The following is a 21,825-nucleotide window of genomic DNA, read 5'->3' as shown; positions in this document are numbered from 1 at the left end:
TCTTCCTGAATAGATCCTCCACTAAGCTGATGCTTAAAACAGATACATTTCACCATGTATCAGGTTTCCCCAATCTAGTGTCTTCTCTACATGTGGGACTAAGCCCTCAGAATTCTCAATCAACATGGTCACATTTGCTGAACCTATCACCTCCTCAGGACGTCTATACGCCATTTTAACTTACTGTATGCACATATGTCAGGGTATAGCCATGACAGTGTTTGTGCTCATGATTGAGGAAATGAGCTGACTGTATAAGAACCTACTCCAGTTTTGCACCAGTCTTTTCTTAAGAGTTACAGCCATTTCTCTTGCTCCTGGCTTCAGCCTTACTGAAAATGACAGACAAGTCAGACATTCCTGGGAATCTTGTGCTGAGGTCTGGAAAGTTGATGAGGATCACATGAAGGTGCGTTATGTGACCTGTTGGGTCTTGAGAGTATTACATGGTGATCTCAGAATATGATGTCTAGGAATTACCATATTCAGATATCACCACACCCACAGATCCTTTAGACGGTCTGGGGAAGTGGCCCTCTTTATCTGCCATCACTTTTTCCTAACCCACTTATTTTGTGGGGCTGTTGTTAGAATGATTGGGATAATCTACACAGTGTACTTTGAATGTTGTAAATGTACTACCCAAAACCCTGATTTTGAGTGCTTTGAATGTTTGCTGGAAACAGATGGTTATCATCTAATCCAGTAGCATTTCCTGCAGGGTCCCCCGTTGGGGGAGATGGGCAGTGATATAAATGTAAATAATAAAGAAATAAATAAAATGTCTTACTCCAAATTTCCTTTCCCTGTTGCAGATGTCAGAGGTCACAGGATAGAGACTGAAGGATGGCATATTCCTTGCCACATATTGAGCACCGAGGAAGTCGAAAACCTCAATTTCTAAGTTGGGAGCTGAAAAGGGCTCCAAGTCTCATCCTGTTCCTTTTTCCATTCATTGTAATGGACATGCATAAATAATAGAAGAGGAAGTAGCTGAGCTGAGAAGGGCTGGGTTGACAAATGCATCACTTTGTTGTAATACAGACAAACTAAAGGCATCTTCTGCTGCTCTTCAGTTTTCTTAAAAACTTCACCCCTAAGCGTTACACCTTATTTGATTGATAGCAAAACTTGTTTTAATGTTAGCCAAACCTGAAATGATAGAGAGGGTTAGAGGCAGGCAGGCAGGCAGGCAGGCTCGGGTAAACAGGCCTGTGATCTGGCACGAGCATACGGTACATTCTTAAATTTAAACAACTGTCAGTTATCCCTCCCTGGAAACTCATTATGTCTCAGCAATAAACTAGCAGCAGAAAGCATTCTTTTGACCCCAGTGATCTGAATCAGTGGTAGGCTGGTGGCTAAAACTGCAAATGGGTTACCAACAACTGGGGCAGGCAGATCTCGATCAGCTGTGGGCAGTCTCTTTGGCTGGAGGGCCCTACTTCCTCTTCCATTCCTGCCCCGAAGCTGCAAGATGTGGCCAGTGACATCCCCATCAGAAATGGGTGGGTAGGGAAGCTCAATGGTCTTTCACTCCTTTTTCACTTTGGGGTGCTTGGGAACTCTTTGACTAAAGGCATTCATTTCACCCCTTCAAGCTACAGAAAACGAGAAAAAAAAGTCAGCCCAAGTTCTGGAGGACATACAGAGTTTTTAATAGTGCTATGCATTATAGAGATTTAAGGCACCCATTTTTCACCCTGAAGAATGCAAGAAGGGACCCCGATTTTGGTAGAGCTCTAGAGGGCACATATAGGATGCTAGGATTGCATGTGATCTGTAAGTTGCAGGGGGTGAAAAAAGATGGAAAACACTGCATAGTCCTCTTTTTAAAGTGCACATTACAATGGGGAGGGAAGGTGCAATGCAGGAGCATTTGCAGGGGGTTAAAAAAGTCAAGGTGGTGGCCACAGCTGTATGATTAAACCCCCTTTTTTATGTGCATTGTGCATGTGTACACACCCAATACAGTGTGGTCCCAGGAGGGTACAGCAGCTCTAGACCTTCTCATCCCAGTGTGTTGATCCAAGATAGAAAATTAATACTTTGCATACATTGCCAGGTAGGTACATGTGGGCAAAAGATAGCCCACTTCTGCTTTACATTGCATAGCCTCTTAGATAGATGTCATTTGCATCAGATGACCTCAAGAAAATGAAATAAAACCAATGGAGAAGGCAACTTTGATTTCCTATAGATGTTCTTAGGACGTTATAGTTGCCTGAGGAATGGAAAGTTCTTGCCCCTTCTTTAAAAGAAGGGCTTTCTCATTAGGAAAAAAAGTAGTCTTTGAACAATATGACACTCATCTAAATGGGGAGCCATATTGTACCTCCATTTCTTTGAATGAAGATGAAAGAACATGTAACTTTGGATTATGCTGATTTTTGACATTAATTCCATAGTTTTTCTTCTCTTCTGGATGTGGAAATACAGTCTCTTTACTGGAGTTTCTTTGGCAGATGATCTGTGTCTACTGGAGATCCACAGCTGCAAAGTTTTTTTTTTTCCCTCTAGATTCATCAGCTGCTCTTTTTTTAAAAAAAAAAAAAAAGAAAAATTAAAACCTGGACATGATTGTGATGGATTTCCTAAGATTTTGTACATTCAGAAAACATAGACCATCCAATCCATCAAAACTGGCCATATGGACAATAAAGTACAGTATCGTGTTTCACTTGCCAGAAGCCCTGGTTTGATGATGGATATCTTTAGTGAAAAAGACGTTCTAAAGAGAGATAGAAAAGCCATTTTATACTGAATACCAGTACATCTAGGTCAGAGGATTCTACATTGATTTCCCCATCTTTACTGGAGATGCAGTAACTTCCCCAGCACTCCAAGGAAATGCCACTGTTTCAACCTGGGATGTTTGCAATCAAGACAGCTGCTCTGCCAGAGTTAACTGGACAAAACTCTGTGATGAAAGAATCCAGCTGCTACAGCAGTTCTGATCTTTGCCCTAGCCTGGTTGTATGCCTAGACTTACAACATCCTTTTTCCAAACTAGCATATGCTAGGAAATCTAAATCTCCTGGCTTTCAACTGTCTGACTGGTACAGTCACTTTTGGATTATGCTTTTCGGTTCCAAATCAGCCCAGCTATTCTCATCAGCTAGACTGGAGTTGCTTTGAGCATCTGTGATGCAATTCCACAGCTCAGGAGCTGTCCAGCATATTGGCGTGGTGGTTTAGCAGGGCACTTAAGTGATATCTGGCTGCTTGTGAACGGGAGGGTACTTCTATCGCTCAGATTTGCCGTGGGTCAGAGCAATCTAAGGCTTGTGAAACACCCAGCAGGATGGTATTTAATCATCTGGGGCTGTCTGCAGAAGGAAAGAACTTTAACATACAGAATGTTCTCTATTCTGTGGTATGAGAAAAACGGAGAGAGGCTTAGGTGAATCTATTAATTCTTGTGGAGGAACAGAGCTGAGTTATAGCCTGTTAAAGTAGCCTTCTTGGGCACTTCCCTTTCTCCTCATTCATTCTTCCTCCTGTCAGATGGTGGAAGGAAGGAAGGAAGGAAGGAAGGAAGGAAGGAAGGAAGGAAGGACGGACAAATTTCTACCACAGTGGCTTCTATCACTTCTCCACTTTCAGAGGGATTATTATATTAAAAACTTCAGACCAGCCAGATGTTTTTGCAGTTCAGTCCTAGTGAACAAAACTGCCCTATATTGCTTTCATCTTAGAAATCGTATTGGCGATGATGCAGTTTTGAACAGGGCTGTAAAAATGCAGACCACCATTATATGGCAGCAAAAGAGACACAGAAACCTGTATCCCAGATCTGGTAGGCCTGACTATGGTGATTCAGTGGAACTAGGATCTGCCCCAAATTTAGAGTCACATCCCAAATAACTGGAGATCTGGAAGCTCCTGCCCGGGTAGTTTTCTTTCATTCTTTTGCTCTGGGCCCGTGGTCTATTTTGTAGTGTAGATACGATCATCCTATTTTTTAATGTGGAATGTGCTATATTGTCACCAGCATCAAATGGAGTTTACTGCATCAGAACATGGAGGCCATTAGCTCAATATTGTTAATAGTTATTAATGACTTTTCCATAAATTTGCCTAAGAATACAAACATGATGGCAGAAGGTAGCTTGGTGGTCTATGTAAGTAAAAAGAGGTTGAGGGGAAGGAAGTCAGAGGCAAGAAAGGAGGACCAACATTCAGGAGGAGAACACAAGCTTTGTGTGCAGAATATCCCAGTATCAGTCTCATATATTCTTAGAGTAGGGCTGGGAGGACCGTTTGTCTGAAACCTTTGCATTCTGCTGGCACCCATTGTAAACCAGAGGTAGAAAACCTATGCCCTTTCATATACAACTTCCAGAATCTCTTTCAGTTGGGCATGCCAACAGATGCTACTCCATGTTGTTATTAGCAACACCTGGATGCTGCGTGTTCTCCATCCTTGGGGTAGAAAAGAATGAGCTTAGTGGACCAATGAGTCTATTTTAGTATAAGGTGGTTGTTGTTAGTTGCCGTTGAGTCATTTACAACTCATGGCGACCCTATGTATAACAGAATGAAATGCTGCTCGGTCTTGCGCCATATGACTGTCTGTTCCAATGTTTGCATCCATTGTTGTGGTAATTGTATAAATCCATCACATACAAGGTAGGCCCCTATATTCCTCCTCCTTCCCCTGGTAACACAATAATGGTAAAAGCTTTGTAGCACTTCAGGGTAATTTCCAAAAAGGTGCTTTGGAACATGAGGAAGTATATATGTAGCACCTTTCTGCATCCCTTTAAGCCAGCTGCATCTTTTCTTGAGATTGCACATCAGCTGTGGAAGGCAGTGGGGCAACCCCAAGAAATGATATAGCTGCTCTAAAGAGTTGCAGAAAGGTGCTATGCTTGTATTCTGAAGCACCCTTTTAGAAATGGATCTGAAGTGGTGCATCGTCCTAGTAGAAGAGCTACCATACCTGACCTCCAAAAATCTGGGTGACCATTAGAGAGGAGCAAGGAGGCAAGAAAAGCTTCACCTCTTTGCTGCCATCTAATGGTCATCTAGATTTTTGCAACTACAGTTATTGTTTTATTGTGTTGGGGGGGTACAATCACACTGTACTCTTTTAAATAAACATTTTTAAAAGGCTCCTTCTCAAGGCAGATTTGTTTACCTGGCAATGGATCTATGAAACAGGGCTCTGCTCTCCCTACTTCATTTCGGGTGGATGGAGGGATGTCTCTGTTTCTATGGCTCTGATAGGTCCCAGAGCTACTTGAAATGGGAAAGAAGATATGGGTTGAGCAGTGTTGTGGCACTGATTTCCCCAGATATCAGGCCTTTGTTTAACAGCCATGTGTTATCCACCCTATTTGTGAGCCCAGACGTGACTAATGTGCCTTTAATTAAAGCAGAAAAAATAATTTTGAAGTTCTGGATTAAAAACTAAAAAAAAAGCTTCTCCCCCTATAAAGGAAAGATTCCTGAATAATCTTTCCCCAACTTCTTTATTAGAGCATCTATTAATTTCACTAGATTATAGAAAATCTAAGAGGTGTGAGAGAAGCCTATCTCAGGTTGGTTTGTGATTAAGTCCATGAACATATTTACATTTTTGCGTAAAAGCCTGGTAGGGGGATCGAGGGAATTAAGGGCAATTGTCATTAAAATGCAGAGGAAATCTTGCATGAAATTACTGTTAGTGCTCTATTGTCAAAGAGATTCCCAGCCTTCCACACTCTTGAGCAGTTTGGTTGCATTTTGTTCATTGAAGTATGAAGTTAGAGGCAAGAGGAATGCAACTGAACTTAAAATAGGAAAGCATTATGTCGGCCTGATGATAATGTCTCTGGCTGTGCTCTAAATAGGACTTAGAACTCAAGGGACGAGGAATTAGTCCTGACTTGACCTCCAAATGCAACTGGAGACAGTGACAGCTCCCCCATTCATATCTCAATAATGCTTAGATATTAAACCAGTTTTCCCTTTCTTTTTTCTTTTTTCCACCCTTTGTAGCGAAGGATGCATGTTTCTGTGAAGTATACACACCCACACATTTCTAAAAGAAAGAGGAAAACCTCCTTTTTAAAGGATGGTCCAGCATTCTGAAATGTCTCCCTTGTATTTATTCTCAAAACAAGACTTGAAACAGTCGGGAATGTTTTTCCTGATATGCAGAAGCAGATCTTACATGTATGTGTGTGTGTAGGTGTCTTCTTAAAGCAAGCAATTATGGGAATCTTGTTTCTAAAGATGAAACAAATGGATGCATGCATATTTTAAAAGGGAATTAAATTCGAATTTTGCGGTTCAACTACCCAAAAAGTGTACATTATGAAAAAAAGCATGTATTAGTGGAAACAACATTAAAATGCATTGTTCTAAGAAAGAAATAGATAGGCAAAAATAACAGAATGGTTTGTATTAGAAGAGGCATGCACATTTTTCTAAAAAGAAGAGAAACAATGAATAGATGGCGAAATGGGAAGAACCATTTCTTAGGAAAAATATATAACTTAAAGAAATGCTTGTTTTTCTGAAATGGTTATCTCCAAACATTTAAAAAATCTTTAATAACACAAAAGTGAAACAATATAAACAATTAAATCACTTTAAATAGTTCAAGGTAAATGGATTAAAGACGGCAATAGCAAACAATTCAAAATACCTGATTGCTCTCTGTCTCAGCTGACAGTAATAAGCCACCACAAATGTCATGAGTACTGATGGCAAGCAGGAGGGGGCCTCTATCCAGGGGGGAAAACACATGCGCAGTAGTGAGGAGTTGAGCAGCCATTCAAAGAGACTCAGATCAGACCCGCCTTGACTTTTGGGGTTTCTCTGTCTGGGTTTTCCCACGCTTCTTCAGTTTGTTAGGATTGTCTGTCTAATGTAGCAGCAATAAACACTAGAGACCTACTCCTCGTCTCAGCGTGATTCCTGACTGTTAGGACAACAAAGCCCATTGAAGAGTAACCCGTATCCTTACATGTGTAGGGATACTCAAACTTGCTGTACATACAGAGGCCTTCTAAGGCTGCTTTGCCCAAGTGCGTGTGTGTTTAAGATGTCTGTGCTCTTGAAAACATCGCCTCTGAGTTGGTGAGAGAAGGCATGAAAGTTGTGATGCCCCATTGGTTCATATAAGCTGTCATTTGATGTTGTGGCTATTGATTGCTGAATGGCTGTCCAAACTTTTCTTGAATACTTCCACTGGCAGCTTCAGGAAGCAGGCTGATCCACTGCTTAATGGCTCTCACAGTCAGAAAAGTGCTCCTAATTTCAAGTTTGGATCTCTCACTGTAAAGCTTCCACCCATTGGTTCTCATCTTACCCTCAGGTGTATGGAGAATAATTCCACACCCTCTTCCCCATGACATCCCCTCATGTGTTGGAAGACAGCTATCATGTCTCCCCTTAGCCTTTTCTTTTTTAGGCTGAACATACCAAATTCCTTTAATCACTTTTTGTAGGATTTAGCCTCCAAGCCCCTTACCATCTGCTCCAGAAGCTATGAATCCAGGAGGATTCCCAAGCTGCAGGCTGAGTTTCTTTAACCCCCTTGAGAGTCAAGGTTGGAATTATCCTGGAATCAGTAGACTTCTGAATTAGCAATTAACTCTGTCTTGCCTGAGTTGAGCCTGAGCCTCTTTCTTCCCATCCAGGCCCTGACAGCCTCCACTCCTGGGCTAAGACTTCTGCCACATCCCTCACTGAGTCTGGAGTGGATATACCTAGGTATCATTAGTATATTGATGATACCTCATCTCAAACAGATGAGCTTTCCCAGAAGCTTCATATACATATTAAAAAAGATCACGGAGAGGACTGAGTCCTGGGGCACCCCCTAATGGAATGCTTAAATATCTGACCTCTTCCCACTGCCACCACCAGCTGGATCTGTCCACTGGGATAGGTATGGAACCACTGTAAAAGAGTGCCTCCATGTAATGGGCTGGCACTCCCAACTTCTAACCCTCAGAGGCAGCACTGAAGGAGTCTGCTGTTGACAGTATCAAGTGCTATCCAATAGGAGGATGGTCATGTTCCCATCATTCGAATCCTGTTACAGGTCATCTATGAGAGGGACCAATATGGTTTCTGCCCCATGGCCAGGTCTGAATCCAGACTGCCATGGATTCATATAATCCATATCCTTCAGGGCTGTTTGTAGTTGTCATCCCATCATTTTCTCACAACCTTCACCCAAAAGGAGAATTTGGTGATTGGACTGTAGTTGTCAAGAAGAAGAGCTGGCCTCTTGAGCAGGGGATGGACCAGCAGTCCTTTCAAAGCCACTGGAAACCCCCTCCCTCAAAGAGGCACTGGCTAACACCTGAATCCAAAAGTCCTGCAGGAGGTGAGTATGTCAGAGTGTGCTGGAAAGCGTTTGGCCCGAGAGATCAGAAAAATCACATACCAGGCATTTCTATAAAAATAAATTTATTTACAGAAAGCGCAAAAACATCTGCACGGCTTGGTCCGTGCAAAAAACTAAGAAATGCCGACACTCCCCTTTGTTTTGCTAAGGAGTAAGACACAAACCAATTTTCTTTGTCAACTCTGTATGTCTTGGTAGAGCAAGAGATTTGGTTAAAATATCAGCAATCATGTATTTTGATTCACAATATTTTAACATTATTTCTCCTTTGGCTATCACATCTTTGATATATTGATATCTAATATCTATATGTTTTGTCCTATTCTTGCAGGCTTCAGTTTTTGCCATTGCAATGCAAGCTTGATTATCCTCATAAACAGTTATAGGCTGGTTCACTTCCATGCCTATGTCTTTTAACAACTGTTTAAACCATACAACCTCGTTACAGGTTTGTGCTAGAGAATAAAACTCTGCTTCTGCAGTGGAAAGAGCAACAAGTGTTTGCTTTTTAGAATGCTTTCTAGAATGCCAGCCTAAGCTTGACCCAGCAAATTGAATTAAAATCCCAGAAGTGGATTTCCTGTCACTGACATCTGCTCCCCAGTCAGAATCGGCAAAAGCCTGCAATTTCTCTGTTCCACAGGCATTTAGCTTCAGGCAATAATACTTTGTTCCTTGCAAATACCTCATTAACCTCTTCAATGCTGCTTTTCCAGTAGATGTAGGCTTCTCTATCTGTCTACTTAAAATGGCTACAGAATTTGAGATACCTGGGTGAGAGTGATTTGCAATGTACAGTAAACTTCCAATTGCAGATCTATATTTCTCTGCCTCAGTTAATTGAATTTCTCCTATTTTTTTCTGAAAATCTGGTATCGTAGGAGTAGAGACTGATTTACAATCTTGCATGTTAAAATCCTCTAGGAGCTTTTGAAATTTACTATGTTGGCTGAACAGAAAGCTACCATCCTTCTCCCTGTGTATTTCCAAGCCTAGGTAATTTGTTACTGTTCCAAGGCTTTTTAATGTGAAATGGCTTTTCATGCAGGCTTCAAAATCAAGCCTTCGTTTTTCTGTTGGTGTGAACAGCAGCAAATCATCAACATAAATGCACAGATACATACAGCCTTGTTTGTCTTTCTTCACATATACACATGGATCTGCTTGTCCTTTTTCAAAACCAAAATTCTGCAGTTTTTCATCCAATTTTTGGTTCCAGGATCTAGCAGCCTGTTTTAATCCATAGATTAAAACTTTTGCAGTTCACAGACCAGATTCTCCCCTTTTTCATAGCCAGGGGGTTGCTGCATATATAATTTGTGGTCTAAATCACCATAGAAAAATGCAGTTTGAATGTCATAGTGATGAACTGACATTCTTTTGAGTGCAGCAATTTTTAACAGCAATCTAATTGATTCACCTTTAGTAACTGGTGCAAAAGTCTTGTCAAAGTCTAAATCTTTCCTTTGAGTGAACCCTTTTGCAACCAACCTTGCTTTATATTTTTGGATTTTTCCATCAGCATCCCTTTTCAGTTTGAAAACCCACCTACAACCTAGACAGTGTTCATTGGGAGGTAGATTTACCAGTTTCCATGTTTTATTTTCTTTCAAGGATGCTAACTCCTGTTGCATGGCAGAATGCCAATTTTGTGCAATCTCAGGTGGTAAAGCATTCACTTGTTCTAAGAACTCAGGTTCTGTGAATATGTGAAAAGCCTTTACTGTTTCAACCTGAAAATGTGATGGAGGAATGCCTTTATTACGCCTCTGAGATCTGCGAGGTGATACAGGGCTTAAATTTTGACTCCTATCACTTTCCTGAGAAGCATCTGTCTCATCAGACAGATCTTCAGTTTGCTTTTCTGGTTTAATGTCCTCACTAAGCAAAAGATCACCATCAGCAAGTCCTTGCTGTTCTGTTGTTGTTAAATCAACTGGAGAGCTAGAATTTAATCTCCCCCAGTTTTGCTCAGCAAAAGAAGCGCTTTTGCTAATTATTAATTTCTCTCCCACTATGAACCTGTAGCTCCTCTGGCTTTGTTCATAGCCAACAAAGATGGCTTTCTTTGTTGTGGGGCCTCCTTTCCTTCTCTGCTGTTTTGGAATATGAACCCATGGAGTGCTACCAAACACTCTAAGGTGGTTTACCTTTGGTTTCACACCATAAAACAAGTGGAATGGAATGTCCTGGATCACAGAGTTATACAATCTGTTTTGTACATAACAGGCAGTGGGTATTCCTTCTGCCCAAAATGTGAACGATAACCTGGAATCTTTAAGCGTGCATTCCACTGCATTTTGCAAAGTTTTGCCCTTGCTTTCAGCAACACCATTTTGCTGAAGGGTGTAAGGGTTAGAAAGAATATGTTCTATCCCCTTTTCTGCTAAGAACCTTTTGAATTTGTGAGAAAGGTACTCTCCTCCTCTATCACACTGGAGTACAGATACAGGCCTTGGGAATTTTCCATTTGTCCATGTCACAAAACTTTTAAATTTCTCAAATGCCTCATCTTTATGTTTTAAGATGTAGAGAAATGTGTATCTTGAGAAACCATCAGTGATGGTCATTGCATACCTTGCTTGTCCAAGACTTGGAGCAAAAGGACCAATAATGTCAGAGTGTACAATTTCCAAAGGTCTAGTTGTAACTCTGTCACTGTGCTTACTCACAGGAGCTTTTAGTGTTTTGCATTCTTTGCAAACTACACAATCTAAGTATTTGTCACAGGGTTTTATCTTTAGGTCAGCACACAGCTGTGGCATTTGCGCTATATACTTGAAATTAGCATGACCTAATCTCCTATGCATCAGGTCATGATATGGAGTGTTGCCAATTGCAGCCTTGCAGCTTGGCTTCCTTGCATTTTGCACAATGTACAAGGAGTCTTTTAACATACCAATAGCACACAATTTTCCATTTTTACGTATCTCACAACCATTTTTCTTAAATGTTATGACATACCCTGTTGCAGCCAATTGTGCCACAGATAAAAGGTCTGACTGTAAATTTGGAACATACAGCACACCTTTCGCAGTTTCTCCCAAGCAGGATAAATACAAGTCACCTTGTCCCATAATTTTGGTCACAGACCCATCAGCCAAAGATACACTTTGTCTTTCAGTTTTAGACAGTGATACAAAAGAGCTTTTACAATTACATAAATGGCAATTGGCCCCAGAATCTAACACCCATACATCAGAATTACCCTTCTCAGCAACCTGTGCAATCTGGGTTGTCTGAAGAGCCTTCTTCTGTGTTGCCCTTGTGTTCTTCTTCTCTGTCTTTCTACTCTTGGGTCTCAAGGCACAGTCTCTTTGCAAATGTCCAGCTGAATCACAACTGACGCAGCACTGGCTGGCTAGTGCTGTAGCCTCAGCTTCATTTGGTTTCTTTTCCTTTGTTTTTTGGTGCTGCAGCTTTCCAGAAGAGATGGGGGTGGGGATCTTTCCTCTCTCTTCTCCCATTCAGCGAGTAGGCACTGTGTTACATACAATGGGGTGAGTCCTGCTTCAGGCATAGGCTCTAGGGTACAAACAGCGTGTCCCATGTTTTATTCAGTGAGGACAGCAGGATATAGGATTTTGTGAGAGGTGTAAATTCCATTCCTCTCTCCTGCAACTCAACAAACAGCTGCTGAATATAATGCAGGTGCTCAGGAAGGCTATCTCCTTCTGCTAGGTAGGCTTTGTACAGCTTTTTTGTCAGGGTAACTTTACTCCCTGCTGTTGCCTTTACATACAAGTCTCTCAAAGTGTCCCAAAGTTGCTTTGCAGATTGCATGCCTCGCACGTGGACTAGCTGATTGTCCTCAACTCCCAGGATAATGGTGGCTCTAGCCCGCTCATCCTGTCTAAGCCATTCAGCACTGGGATTTTGGAGGGTTTGCTCACCAATTGGCATCCAGAGATTCTCTCTGCGAAGATACATTTCCATCTTCAGGGCCCAATTCAAGTAGTTGGTCTTTGATAGGTGCTCAAGAGGCATCGCTGAGGGTTGGGAGGTAGCCATGGCTTCTTCCTTGTTTTGCAAGTCACCTCAGCTGGCTTCTTTGTCCTGTAGACCGGCAGTAGCTGGAAAATCTCCAGGAGGCTCCAAAGGAGAATCTTCACAGGTCTTTGCTACCTGCCTTCAAAAATGTGCATGAGGTGTGGAGCTGATCTCTCTGCTCTCTCTGGGGTTTCCCTGGGCTGCTTACTGGGCCCATAGCCTGCCAGAGTGTGCTGTAAAGCATTTGGCCAAGAGATCAGAAAAATCACACACCAGGTGTTTCTATAAAAATAAATTTATTTACAGAAAGCACAAAAACATATTTACAAGCTGTGCATTCACACGTGCTCAGAGAGGACTGAGCTGCACCTGGGCTGGCAGGCTACAAAAGCAAAACTAAACAAGTCCGGGCAAGTACCTCCCCCAGGTAATGCAGCTTTTAACACCCAAACTGAGGACAATTAAGCTCGACCTCTTCACCCTGCTGATACTTAAAAAAGTACTCGATTACCATGGTAACCTAGTGGCTTGGTCTGTGCAAAAAACAAAGAAATGCCAACAGAGTAGACATCAGTCTCTCTCCACCCCCTTTACATGCTTTTGATGCCATCCAAAGCAACAACTGAGGTTGTAGACAATGAGCTCAATAGCTCACCATGCTAAGGTGAGAAAAAGGTGCTGCCACCACCACTGCTGGTGTGTTACTCTTTGAATGGCCTGTCCCCCAAGTTCTACAACATGTAGTCATCTAGCCTGGATGCTGAACTGGGCAGCCCATGTGTGGTTGTCTTGAGGGCAGGAGGAGACACACACTATGGTGCCATGTATCAGGTGCCAAGCACAGCATGCTACCTTGTTATTGCCCTTGGCAAAGGAGTCGTGAAGAGAAGAGCAAAGAGCTTCAGCTGTCATTTTTGCCTACGATTTGTTTTTTAGATGGAGTCCTGGCTTTGCTCTTGACCTCACCACTGATGTCAGGATGTCAGAGTTTGCATAACGTGCAACTGCTGGTTGATGCTTTTGGTTGAAGGTGGAAATGTGGCTTTAACATTGGTGCAATGAAAGACAGCTTAAGCCTGTCTTTCTCATGGGCTGGGAATGAGGTGAAGACAACATCATGATGACATGGCAGAAAAAAGAGGTTGCCGTGACATGTTTGTTCCATGGTTAGATGCAAGTAGAAAAAGCTTCCTATTTAGATATTGATCAAGAGACTCTCAGGGAATGTTAGGGCTTTAGGTTGAGAAGTTTAAAAAAACTCCCCAGAACAAAGCCATGGCAACCCACATCTATACTGGGGCCAAGAAATCTAAATGGACGTGTCTGTGAAATCACCAGGACCTGAGCTTGACTCCATGGTGTCTTTACATTTACCAGGATCAACCAGTGAGATTTATTTTGCGGTAGAGCATCTTTCACCTGCATTGCAGAATTGACTTATCCACTGCCTCCAGTTATGGCGATGCCTAATGGTTTTAAAAAGCGACAAGACAATTTTACGGGGAATGGAGCTATCAGCTCACCAGAGTCATTTAGGTGAGATGGACGGCCATACAAATCGAATAAATAAATAAACAAATAGTAAGAGTAGCCTCAGAGACTCTCCAGCAGTAAAGGTCTGAAAACCAGCTGTACATGGACCATCAGGTAGGTATCACAAAGGGGAAGGGTCTTCCCTTGTTGCCTGGATGTTCAGAATCATCTGACAGGATGCCACTTGAAATGGGATGCAGTTGCATCTATGTCTCATTCTTTCTTGGAACTGGTCCATCCCTTTTTGCCCTCTTTCTTAAGATGTTTATCAAGTCAGGCAGCAGACTCTTTTCCTGGCTGATCTGAGACACCCTGTTTGAAATAGCAGAAGCCAATTCTAAGCCATCTGCCTCAGCCAACTTGGGTAACTATCTTACTGTAGCTTTCTTTTCTACTTGAAGGCTCAAAGAAAAAAACAATCACTGCCCAATTTAGCTGCTGGCAAGCTGCTACTTTTGCCCACCACCCTGTTCCCTGCCTGTTTGCCAAGCCAATCAATCCTAGCCAAAGGTGGAAGCTTTGTTTGCAGTCAGCAAGAGCAAGCTTCTTCAAAAAGGGTTTTGTTGCTTTTACCAAACTGCCTTTTCTACATACAAAATGTTTCCATGGAAAAATGCCCTCCTGGGCTGAACTTTTCTCATGAATCTCCACCTCTTTTCTTCTGCCTTTCAACTCAAGTGACAAGCTTGATATCATTATTATTGGCAATTAGAAGCCAGCAGACCAAGTTGGGAAGATCAAAGACCAATCTCTGGACAGCTGAGGCCCAGCCGAGATGAAGCTGCATTGGATTTACTGTAAATTGCTCTGAACTTCTGTTGGGATTTCAGTTTATAAAGGAAAATACCTTTCTTCTGATGCCAGTCTTAGCTTTCTCTTTTTGTGATCGCAAAACCGTTCACTGTAAAACAGCATATTTTATTTCTCCATTAATCACTCTTCTGTGTGCAGAAATAAAACTACAGTACTTACAAGAGCAGTATTGTCCATCTTTGGCACCTAGAGAATCTTAAAGCCATCTTTGTAAGATAAAAACTTGTTCTGTTTGAAGGTTTTTCAGCTACAAAAGGGCAACACATTAAACATTCTTTTTTTATACAGCCACAGTTTTCACTTACATATTCCTTTCTCAGAATCACAAGCACTTAAAATCATTGAAGTTATAACACGTAATATGTTAGACTTTACAATATATGTGTGTATAAGTCTGAGATTCTCAAGCTTTTTTATATTCTCTTAGAGGAGTCCATTTCCAAGAAAACATCCTTGAATATCTTGCAAGGACAACATTTCTCTTCCATTTCCAAAAGGTGACAAATGGCTGCTGGATAAATTAAGCTTTTGAAAAAGAATCCTTTGCTTCTGAAAGTTTTTCAAAAGAAGCTTCTAAGTCTATTACACTTTAAAAATTATTTTGGGTTCTTTCTCTTTCAAAGTTTGCTTATGTCATGGCCATGAATTTCATCATGCCTCAGGGCTGGGATCCTTGTAAACCTCTTCCAAATGGCTGCAAATGTGGTCTTGTGGTCAGAAGAATTAAGTGATGAAAAGAAGCAGCCTGGAGAACTGGACAGTATCCTCTGCCTTTTCAGGTGTGCTTGTGAATCTAGAGAAGAGGCTGGGCTAAAGGAAAATGCACTCTGTGGTTATTCATTGCTGAGATTGCTGTATGCTGAGAAGAGAACTTCTGAAGGTTACCTTGATCTATCACATCTGCCCTTCACAAATGTGAGTGCACACGTATAAGCAGTCCAAAGTGGGACAGTTGGGGGTTGTACCATTTTAGCTTCCCAACAGTTCCATGGCAATGACAGCGGGTGACACTCCCTGATCTTCCCCTCCATGGAAACCGAGTCTCCCTGAAGCAGGACCAGCCGGGCCTTTTAAACCACAGGTGGCTCATCTGCCAAGGTGTGCATCTCCAGTGGCCTCGGCCCATCCTTTATGACTCTGCTCAATCTAGCTCTGCAGCACAGTTTTGACCTGACTGCCCTCCGGAGGACAGGATTGAGTTAATATTCCAGAGTACTGCAGGTTGCTCTGATCCTGTTCTTTAGACCGTATTTTCATACCCAACAGCAACCAATTGACAAATACAGGAAGTGTGAGTCGCTGCAAGAACTTAGTTCAAAGGTTGGTCTCTATAAAATACTCTCGGTAGCCATGATGGAACCAGAGTCTCTAGATTTCAGACTTCTGATATTTCCTTTATGGGTTTGTTTGTTTTTGCTATTAAAACTTTGCAATTTTTTTAATCAACTGAAATATTTAAGGATACAGGCAACAACCACGTCATATCCCCTGACAGACTTTTTCTGTTACTGTACTAATTTAGGCTGCAGTATTGGCTCCCAGAAACACACCCATCCACATCATCGGTTACTGGCTTTCACTATTTTTCCAACTTTCCTGATGCTACATTTTGATGCTGCATTCAGACAGTGCATTTAAATATAATGAATCTGTTTGGCTTTGATTTAATGTGTTGTGTGAATCCAGCCATTGTGATTTGTTAAACACGCCTTATGGTTTAACGTGTTCATGACCTCAACTAACTGGGGTTTGTTTAACTATGGATAAATAATTCATGGCTTAAATACTGAACCATGGTTTTTGAACTATGGCTTGTTTAGCAAGTCAGAGTGGACTGGATTATCCATAACACGAAGCCTTAAACTGTGGTTTACAAAATACAGTGGCTGGATTCACACATTCATTTGCTAGTATTGCACCATGGTTTAGCAGCAGCTAATCTCAAACATGCATACCTTACTTTTCCTTTCACTCTTCTTCCACTTTCCTCACTTTTTTCTGGGTTATTGTGGAATCTAGATACGAGTTTCCTCCAACCCTAGTTTGGAATCCTGATGCTTGGGCAAACCTTAATTTAAGGAAACCGTGCTCAGATGTGGCAACAGACCCTAATTTACTGTGAAGCAAGTAGGAAAGTTTGGAATAATGGCCTGTAAGAGGAAGCAGAAGAAGGAACGATGATGGTTGTGTATGCTTGTTGATGCACCTCTTTTTGTGGCCCATGGAGCTGCCTCTGACCACTGTTGCTGAAAATTAATGACAATTTCTTACAGTGTTGAAGTAGGAAAGACTTCGAAACTATAATGCAAACCCTACAATAGGCTGAGCACAATTTTTAAAACTTAGCAAATCCCCAACTCTTCTCACAAATCAAGGAAAAATTAGCTCTACCCTGCGCAATATTGCTATGCCCAATGTAGCCTTGGGCTCCCCAGAAATGTGATGGGTAGCCTCTTGTTATCAGAAGATCTCCTGTCTTGTTCTCACGGAACAGCATCACTTGCAAAAATGATTATAATTGGAGTCACCATCCAAAGTTATGGCACATTGTTTGGCACATGGTGCCTTATTTTTGCACGCACGGATCATCACTCTATCTGTAGGCTCCTGTAGGTTCATCCTGAAATGATGAACATGCATGTATGAAGCAGCCCCAAGGTGCACCTGGGTTGAGGAATACTGCCCTCCAAGGCTGTATCAGTTGGGTCCTACTTCGGAAGCTAGTGATTGATCCAGCAATATTTCTTAGGGCTGTATGAGGATGAGTTTGGAGATTCAGATTCAATCATCAAATCAATTTGAGTTAGACCAGTGTAGATGTTTTTGTGCACACGTGTGAATTTTTCAGATCCAAATCAAACTGCTTCAAATCAGCCTGATTCAGATTATTCAGTTCCAACTGATTCAGTCATCCAAATCAAAGTAGATTAATTTTCCATATCAAATCAGGGAATTAGATCAGCTTGTTGATCTGATTCAAACTGGACTGGACCAGATTTGTGCAGACCCTTTCTCTCTACAGTGGGCTGCCATAGGAGCCTATTTGTAACCACTGTGTTCTCCTAATTGGGACTAGGACAAATATTACCATTGTCTCTGTGAAGGTGGAAGGACAGCATGAAAATGGAAGATTGTGATAGCGTGGCAAACAATAGAGCAGAGATGAAGGTCTCATGTGTCTTATTGATTGTTGGGAGGTTAAGAAGAATAGAGGTCATTGCACTGACATGAAAACATCCTGGAAGAAAGGGGATTGGAATTTTGGCAAGTGTGTGTGTGTGTGTGTGTGATATAGGGGTTTGGGGAGTATACTTTTTAACATTAATCGATTGTTATAAACTGCCCAGAGTCCCCCGACGGGAGGAGATGGGCGGGGATAAATTAGATAAATAAATAAATAAATAAATTGATTTGTTGAGTATTTGAAAGATACCTGATATCTATTTCCTTTAGTTTCCTGACAAAGACGGGCAGCACACATTGATGGACCCTGAGGACTGCCACAAGTGGATTGGGGGGCCACATGTAACCCGTAGGCTCCAAATTGCCTGCTCCTGCAATACGCTTTGATGCGTCTGCTGCATTAATATATCGTTCTCTTTGTTCCTCTGTTTCTTCCAGCTTGATCCTGACAACACTGGTTATATTAGCACTGAGAAATTTCGGAACCTCCTCCAGAGACATGGCTCTGAACTGGATCCCCATAAACTGGAAGTGCTTTTGGCCTTGGCAGACAACAATTCTGATGGGAAGATTTGTTACCAAGACTTTGTCAATTTGGTAAGCGATTCTCTAGCTGGCAGAGGAGAAAATGGGTAGGTGTGTGAAAGCATCTATGTCTGCAAATATGTGGGAAAGGAAAGGAAAGGAAAGGAAAGGAAAGGAAAGGAAAGGCGCAGGAGCCTAGTGACAAGGCAATAATCCCTAAAAGGATTATTCCCTTCTCACTAGGCTCCTGTGCCTTTCCTTTCCTTTCTACCTGTAAAGGAAAATGACGGCACTGGTGGATTAATCGACACAGGAGCCAACCAGCAAGGCTTGCCTTCCTTGCATAGATTGGAAGGGCAAGAAGGAAAGGGAAGACCCATCAGAGGTAGGCCAGACTGAATGCCAGCCTGCTGCAATCTGGACTGGAATTCGTAAAGTTGGCTTTGGGAACAGCCAGCAGCATCACAGGAGACAAGCAGTTTAGGTTGCTGTCCAGAATTGCCCTGGAGCTTAGAAGCCCTTCTCATGCAGTATTTTGGTGCCTGCCCAGGTGTGCATGTATAATCTGTTTGTTTATGTATTTATTTATTCAATGTATTTATTCAGTTCACTGCATAGAGATGCATTTCCCAGCACATAGGGTTACAAAAATAATGTTTATGCTCCTTTCTCATCAGTACGTTTGTATTTCCACTTTCTAGAAACACAAATGACCTTAGCTGGAGTGTTGGGATTCCCAGCCATTTTGAAAACTGAATTATTTTAAGCACATCTGTCATCAGCCCTTGCTTGTCCTTTTTCCAAAACGGAATTATTCCAAAACACAATTCAGTTTTGGAAAAAGGCCCGGTCAATACCACAGTCTCTTTCTCTTCCTGTTTTGAGCAGGAAAAAAACCAAGGGAAGGAAACAGAAAACTTTAAGAAAGAGCAGAGAAAAAAATTAAATTAAAAAAACAAACAGTTGTGGTTCCCTGCTTTAGAGTGAAATGAAAGATGAGCCCACAGTGTGGGAAAGTTGAAGATTGATGGGGTTAAGACAGCTGAGCTGCTTTAGAATGTGCACATCAACGGGGGGGGGGGTGCGGGGGAGGAGTGTTCTCTTAATTGGATGGCAAGGGAAGGAGCAGAGAAGACTAAAAAATGCATTCAGCAGGGCCAGAAGACAAAGCAGAAGCAAGCTATCTTGCAGTGCATGCTTGTAGGTCCGTTTCAAACCCATACCTTTGACGTGATGTGGAAATTGGCTTAACTCCCAAGCAAATATTTTGGCAAATGACTATTTGTGTCCTACATAAGAAATTGTTGCTTTGATTTCCAAAACTCGTGACTTTTTAAAAAACAATGCTAAAGGTACGCTATCTTCTCTAAAAGGAGCTGAATTCTGCTGGGAAAGCTCTGGATGTAGTTCCTTGGTATTCTTCCTTTCTATTTACCGCCTTTGGCTACCGCATTGGCTTCTGAACAAGATTGCCCTCGGTGGATGTATAAAGATCCTGCTACTCTCATGGTGAAGAAGTATTGCTTTGACAACCAGTTTGCCATCTTTCCCAAACTCCTTCTACACACAAGCAAGTCACAGTATCCCAAAGCACATCAGTCTCATTACTGTAACCATCTCCAGTACCCTTGTATTCTGTCCTCAGCACAGGCGTATAAATGCCGAAACATCTTGATCATCAATGAAAAAGACCCCCATACCTTCTGATGAAAAGGCGCTCTGCTGCCACTGTTTCCATTCTTTCTTTGGTTGTTTTTCACTTCTTATTTTCTCTGTTACAAAACATTTTTTCTTTCTTTCAATCTTTTGTTCTGTTCGTATCCACTTAACAGCTTTCTGAAGGCCAAGGTGACTTCACCATAACGGTGCTCAGTAAATATTTCTCTTTATCGTGGAGTTTCTTTGGATCATCTCTGTTCCAAAGGTTCCATTTAGCCAAGCAATCTGCAGGGTGCTACTATTAGCAACACTGCGTTGCATTGTAAGCCCAAGTGTGATGGGCACATCCATGTGTAATCTCATATGTCTTCTAAGTGGTTTCCCACACATAGTGAACAGCAGCTGCAGTGAAACTTGTGGCTTTAGTGTTACTGAAATGAATCAGGAGCATTGCTAAAACCAAATACAGTCTTCCTTAGTCTGCTGCCCTTCAGATGTTTTCAATCCCCCATAAATTCTGGTCTCCCCTAGACCATCAGGATCTTTGACATGAAATGTGGATAAGCATAGGTTCTTCATCTCTAAGCTCACGTCCAGAAGTTAATTGCTTTTCATAACACCCTGTCTCTCTATGTCTGTATGTGTGAGTTGAAGTGCAAATGTAGACTTTAAGAAGGTGACCCCCACCACTGAGTAATTTTCTGACTTGCTGGCTAAATAATGGACATAAAAAATGGAACAATTTGCTAAGGGCAACCTTTCACTGATTTCAGATTCCCATAAAACTGAAATTCCATTCTGTATCTCTTGGTTCTGCCAGAGATGCTGCTCTCACAGCCGCTTCTTAGCAATGCCTTCTGGCCATGCTTAGGGTTAAATAGGTAGCACATAACTGACCAAGTTAATTGCCTTTATTGCTTTTCTGTCAAATTGTTTAAGTGCAATTTTTGCCTTCCCTTGTTCTTCTATTTTGCTTCTTTATCCCCTGAATAAACCTTATATAATTGTGCAATTGACTGTAATGATTTTAAAGAAACCCTTCCCTAAACTTTCCCCTAAATGATTGGCACAAGATTTCATGATTGCTAAGCTCCCCTTGTTTTCTTTCCATTTTCACAAGATTTTGTTAAATTCAGTCTTAGGTTTCAGCCCTTTTCTTTTAATTTTCTTTCTAGAGCTGGACTGAAGAAAGAGGAATGCTTGCTAATAGGGCATCAAATCTCTCCGATTAGCTATACATCATGGGCATGGATTAGCTTGCGATATCTGGTGTGGTAGTTGCTTTTTGTGATTTTTTGTGGGTTTGGAAACTAAGCTGAGCTGGGTCTGGTTACCACTTGGATGGGAGATTACCAGGAAATACCAGGTAGTCTAGACTGGGAAATCCAAACATCCTGGAAGAAAACAGTAGTAAACCACTTCCATACCCAAAATCAAAGACTGAAAAAGGAGTTTACTGTCAGCTTTTGAACCAGTTCTGTATTGACATAACGGAAAGATTGATGAACACAAGTTTTGGAGACAAGGTTTAATTTGTCCTTTAAAAAAGAATTGTTTTTATGTATCTATTTTATGTGTGTGTGTGTGTGTGTGTTTTGGATTTTGTTTGTTTCAGACACACAAACACACAAATACGCTTCTTTAAAAAAATGTTTTTGCACCTATGCCATAAAATCTCACAAGGGCTTTTCCCTATGAAGACAGCAAAAATAATAGTTACATAACTATAACTAACAGTTTGCTCAAGTTCATGATAGTGAAGACCATCTGCC

The 21,825-nt window shown here is 41.6% G+C and overlaps 1 protein-coding gene across 1 annotated transcript in view; it reads left to right on the top strand.

Annotated features, from left to right (window-relative positions):
* RHBDL3 (rhomboid like 3) overlaps positions 1-21,825 on the top strand; it is a 117,917-nt gene that overhangs the window by 33,825 nt on the left and 62,267 nt on the right. Inside the window, exon 2 of the mRNA XM_063293564.1 lies at positions 18,308-18,466. The gene's annotated coding sequence lies outside the window, so the exon portion shown is untranslated. The remainder of the gene's footprint in view (positions 1-18,307; positions 18,467-21,825) is intronic.

Source organism: Candoia aspera, chromosome 2, assembly GCF_035149785.1.
Source record: "Candoia aspera isolate rCanAsp1 chromosome 2, rCanAsp1.hap2, whole genome shotgun sequence".
Classification (NCBI taxonomy): Eukaryota; Metazoa; Chordata; class Lepidosauria; order Squamata; family Boidae; genus Candoia; species Candoia aspera.
This window is presented reverse-complemented; position numbering and strand designations above follow the sequence as displayed.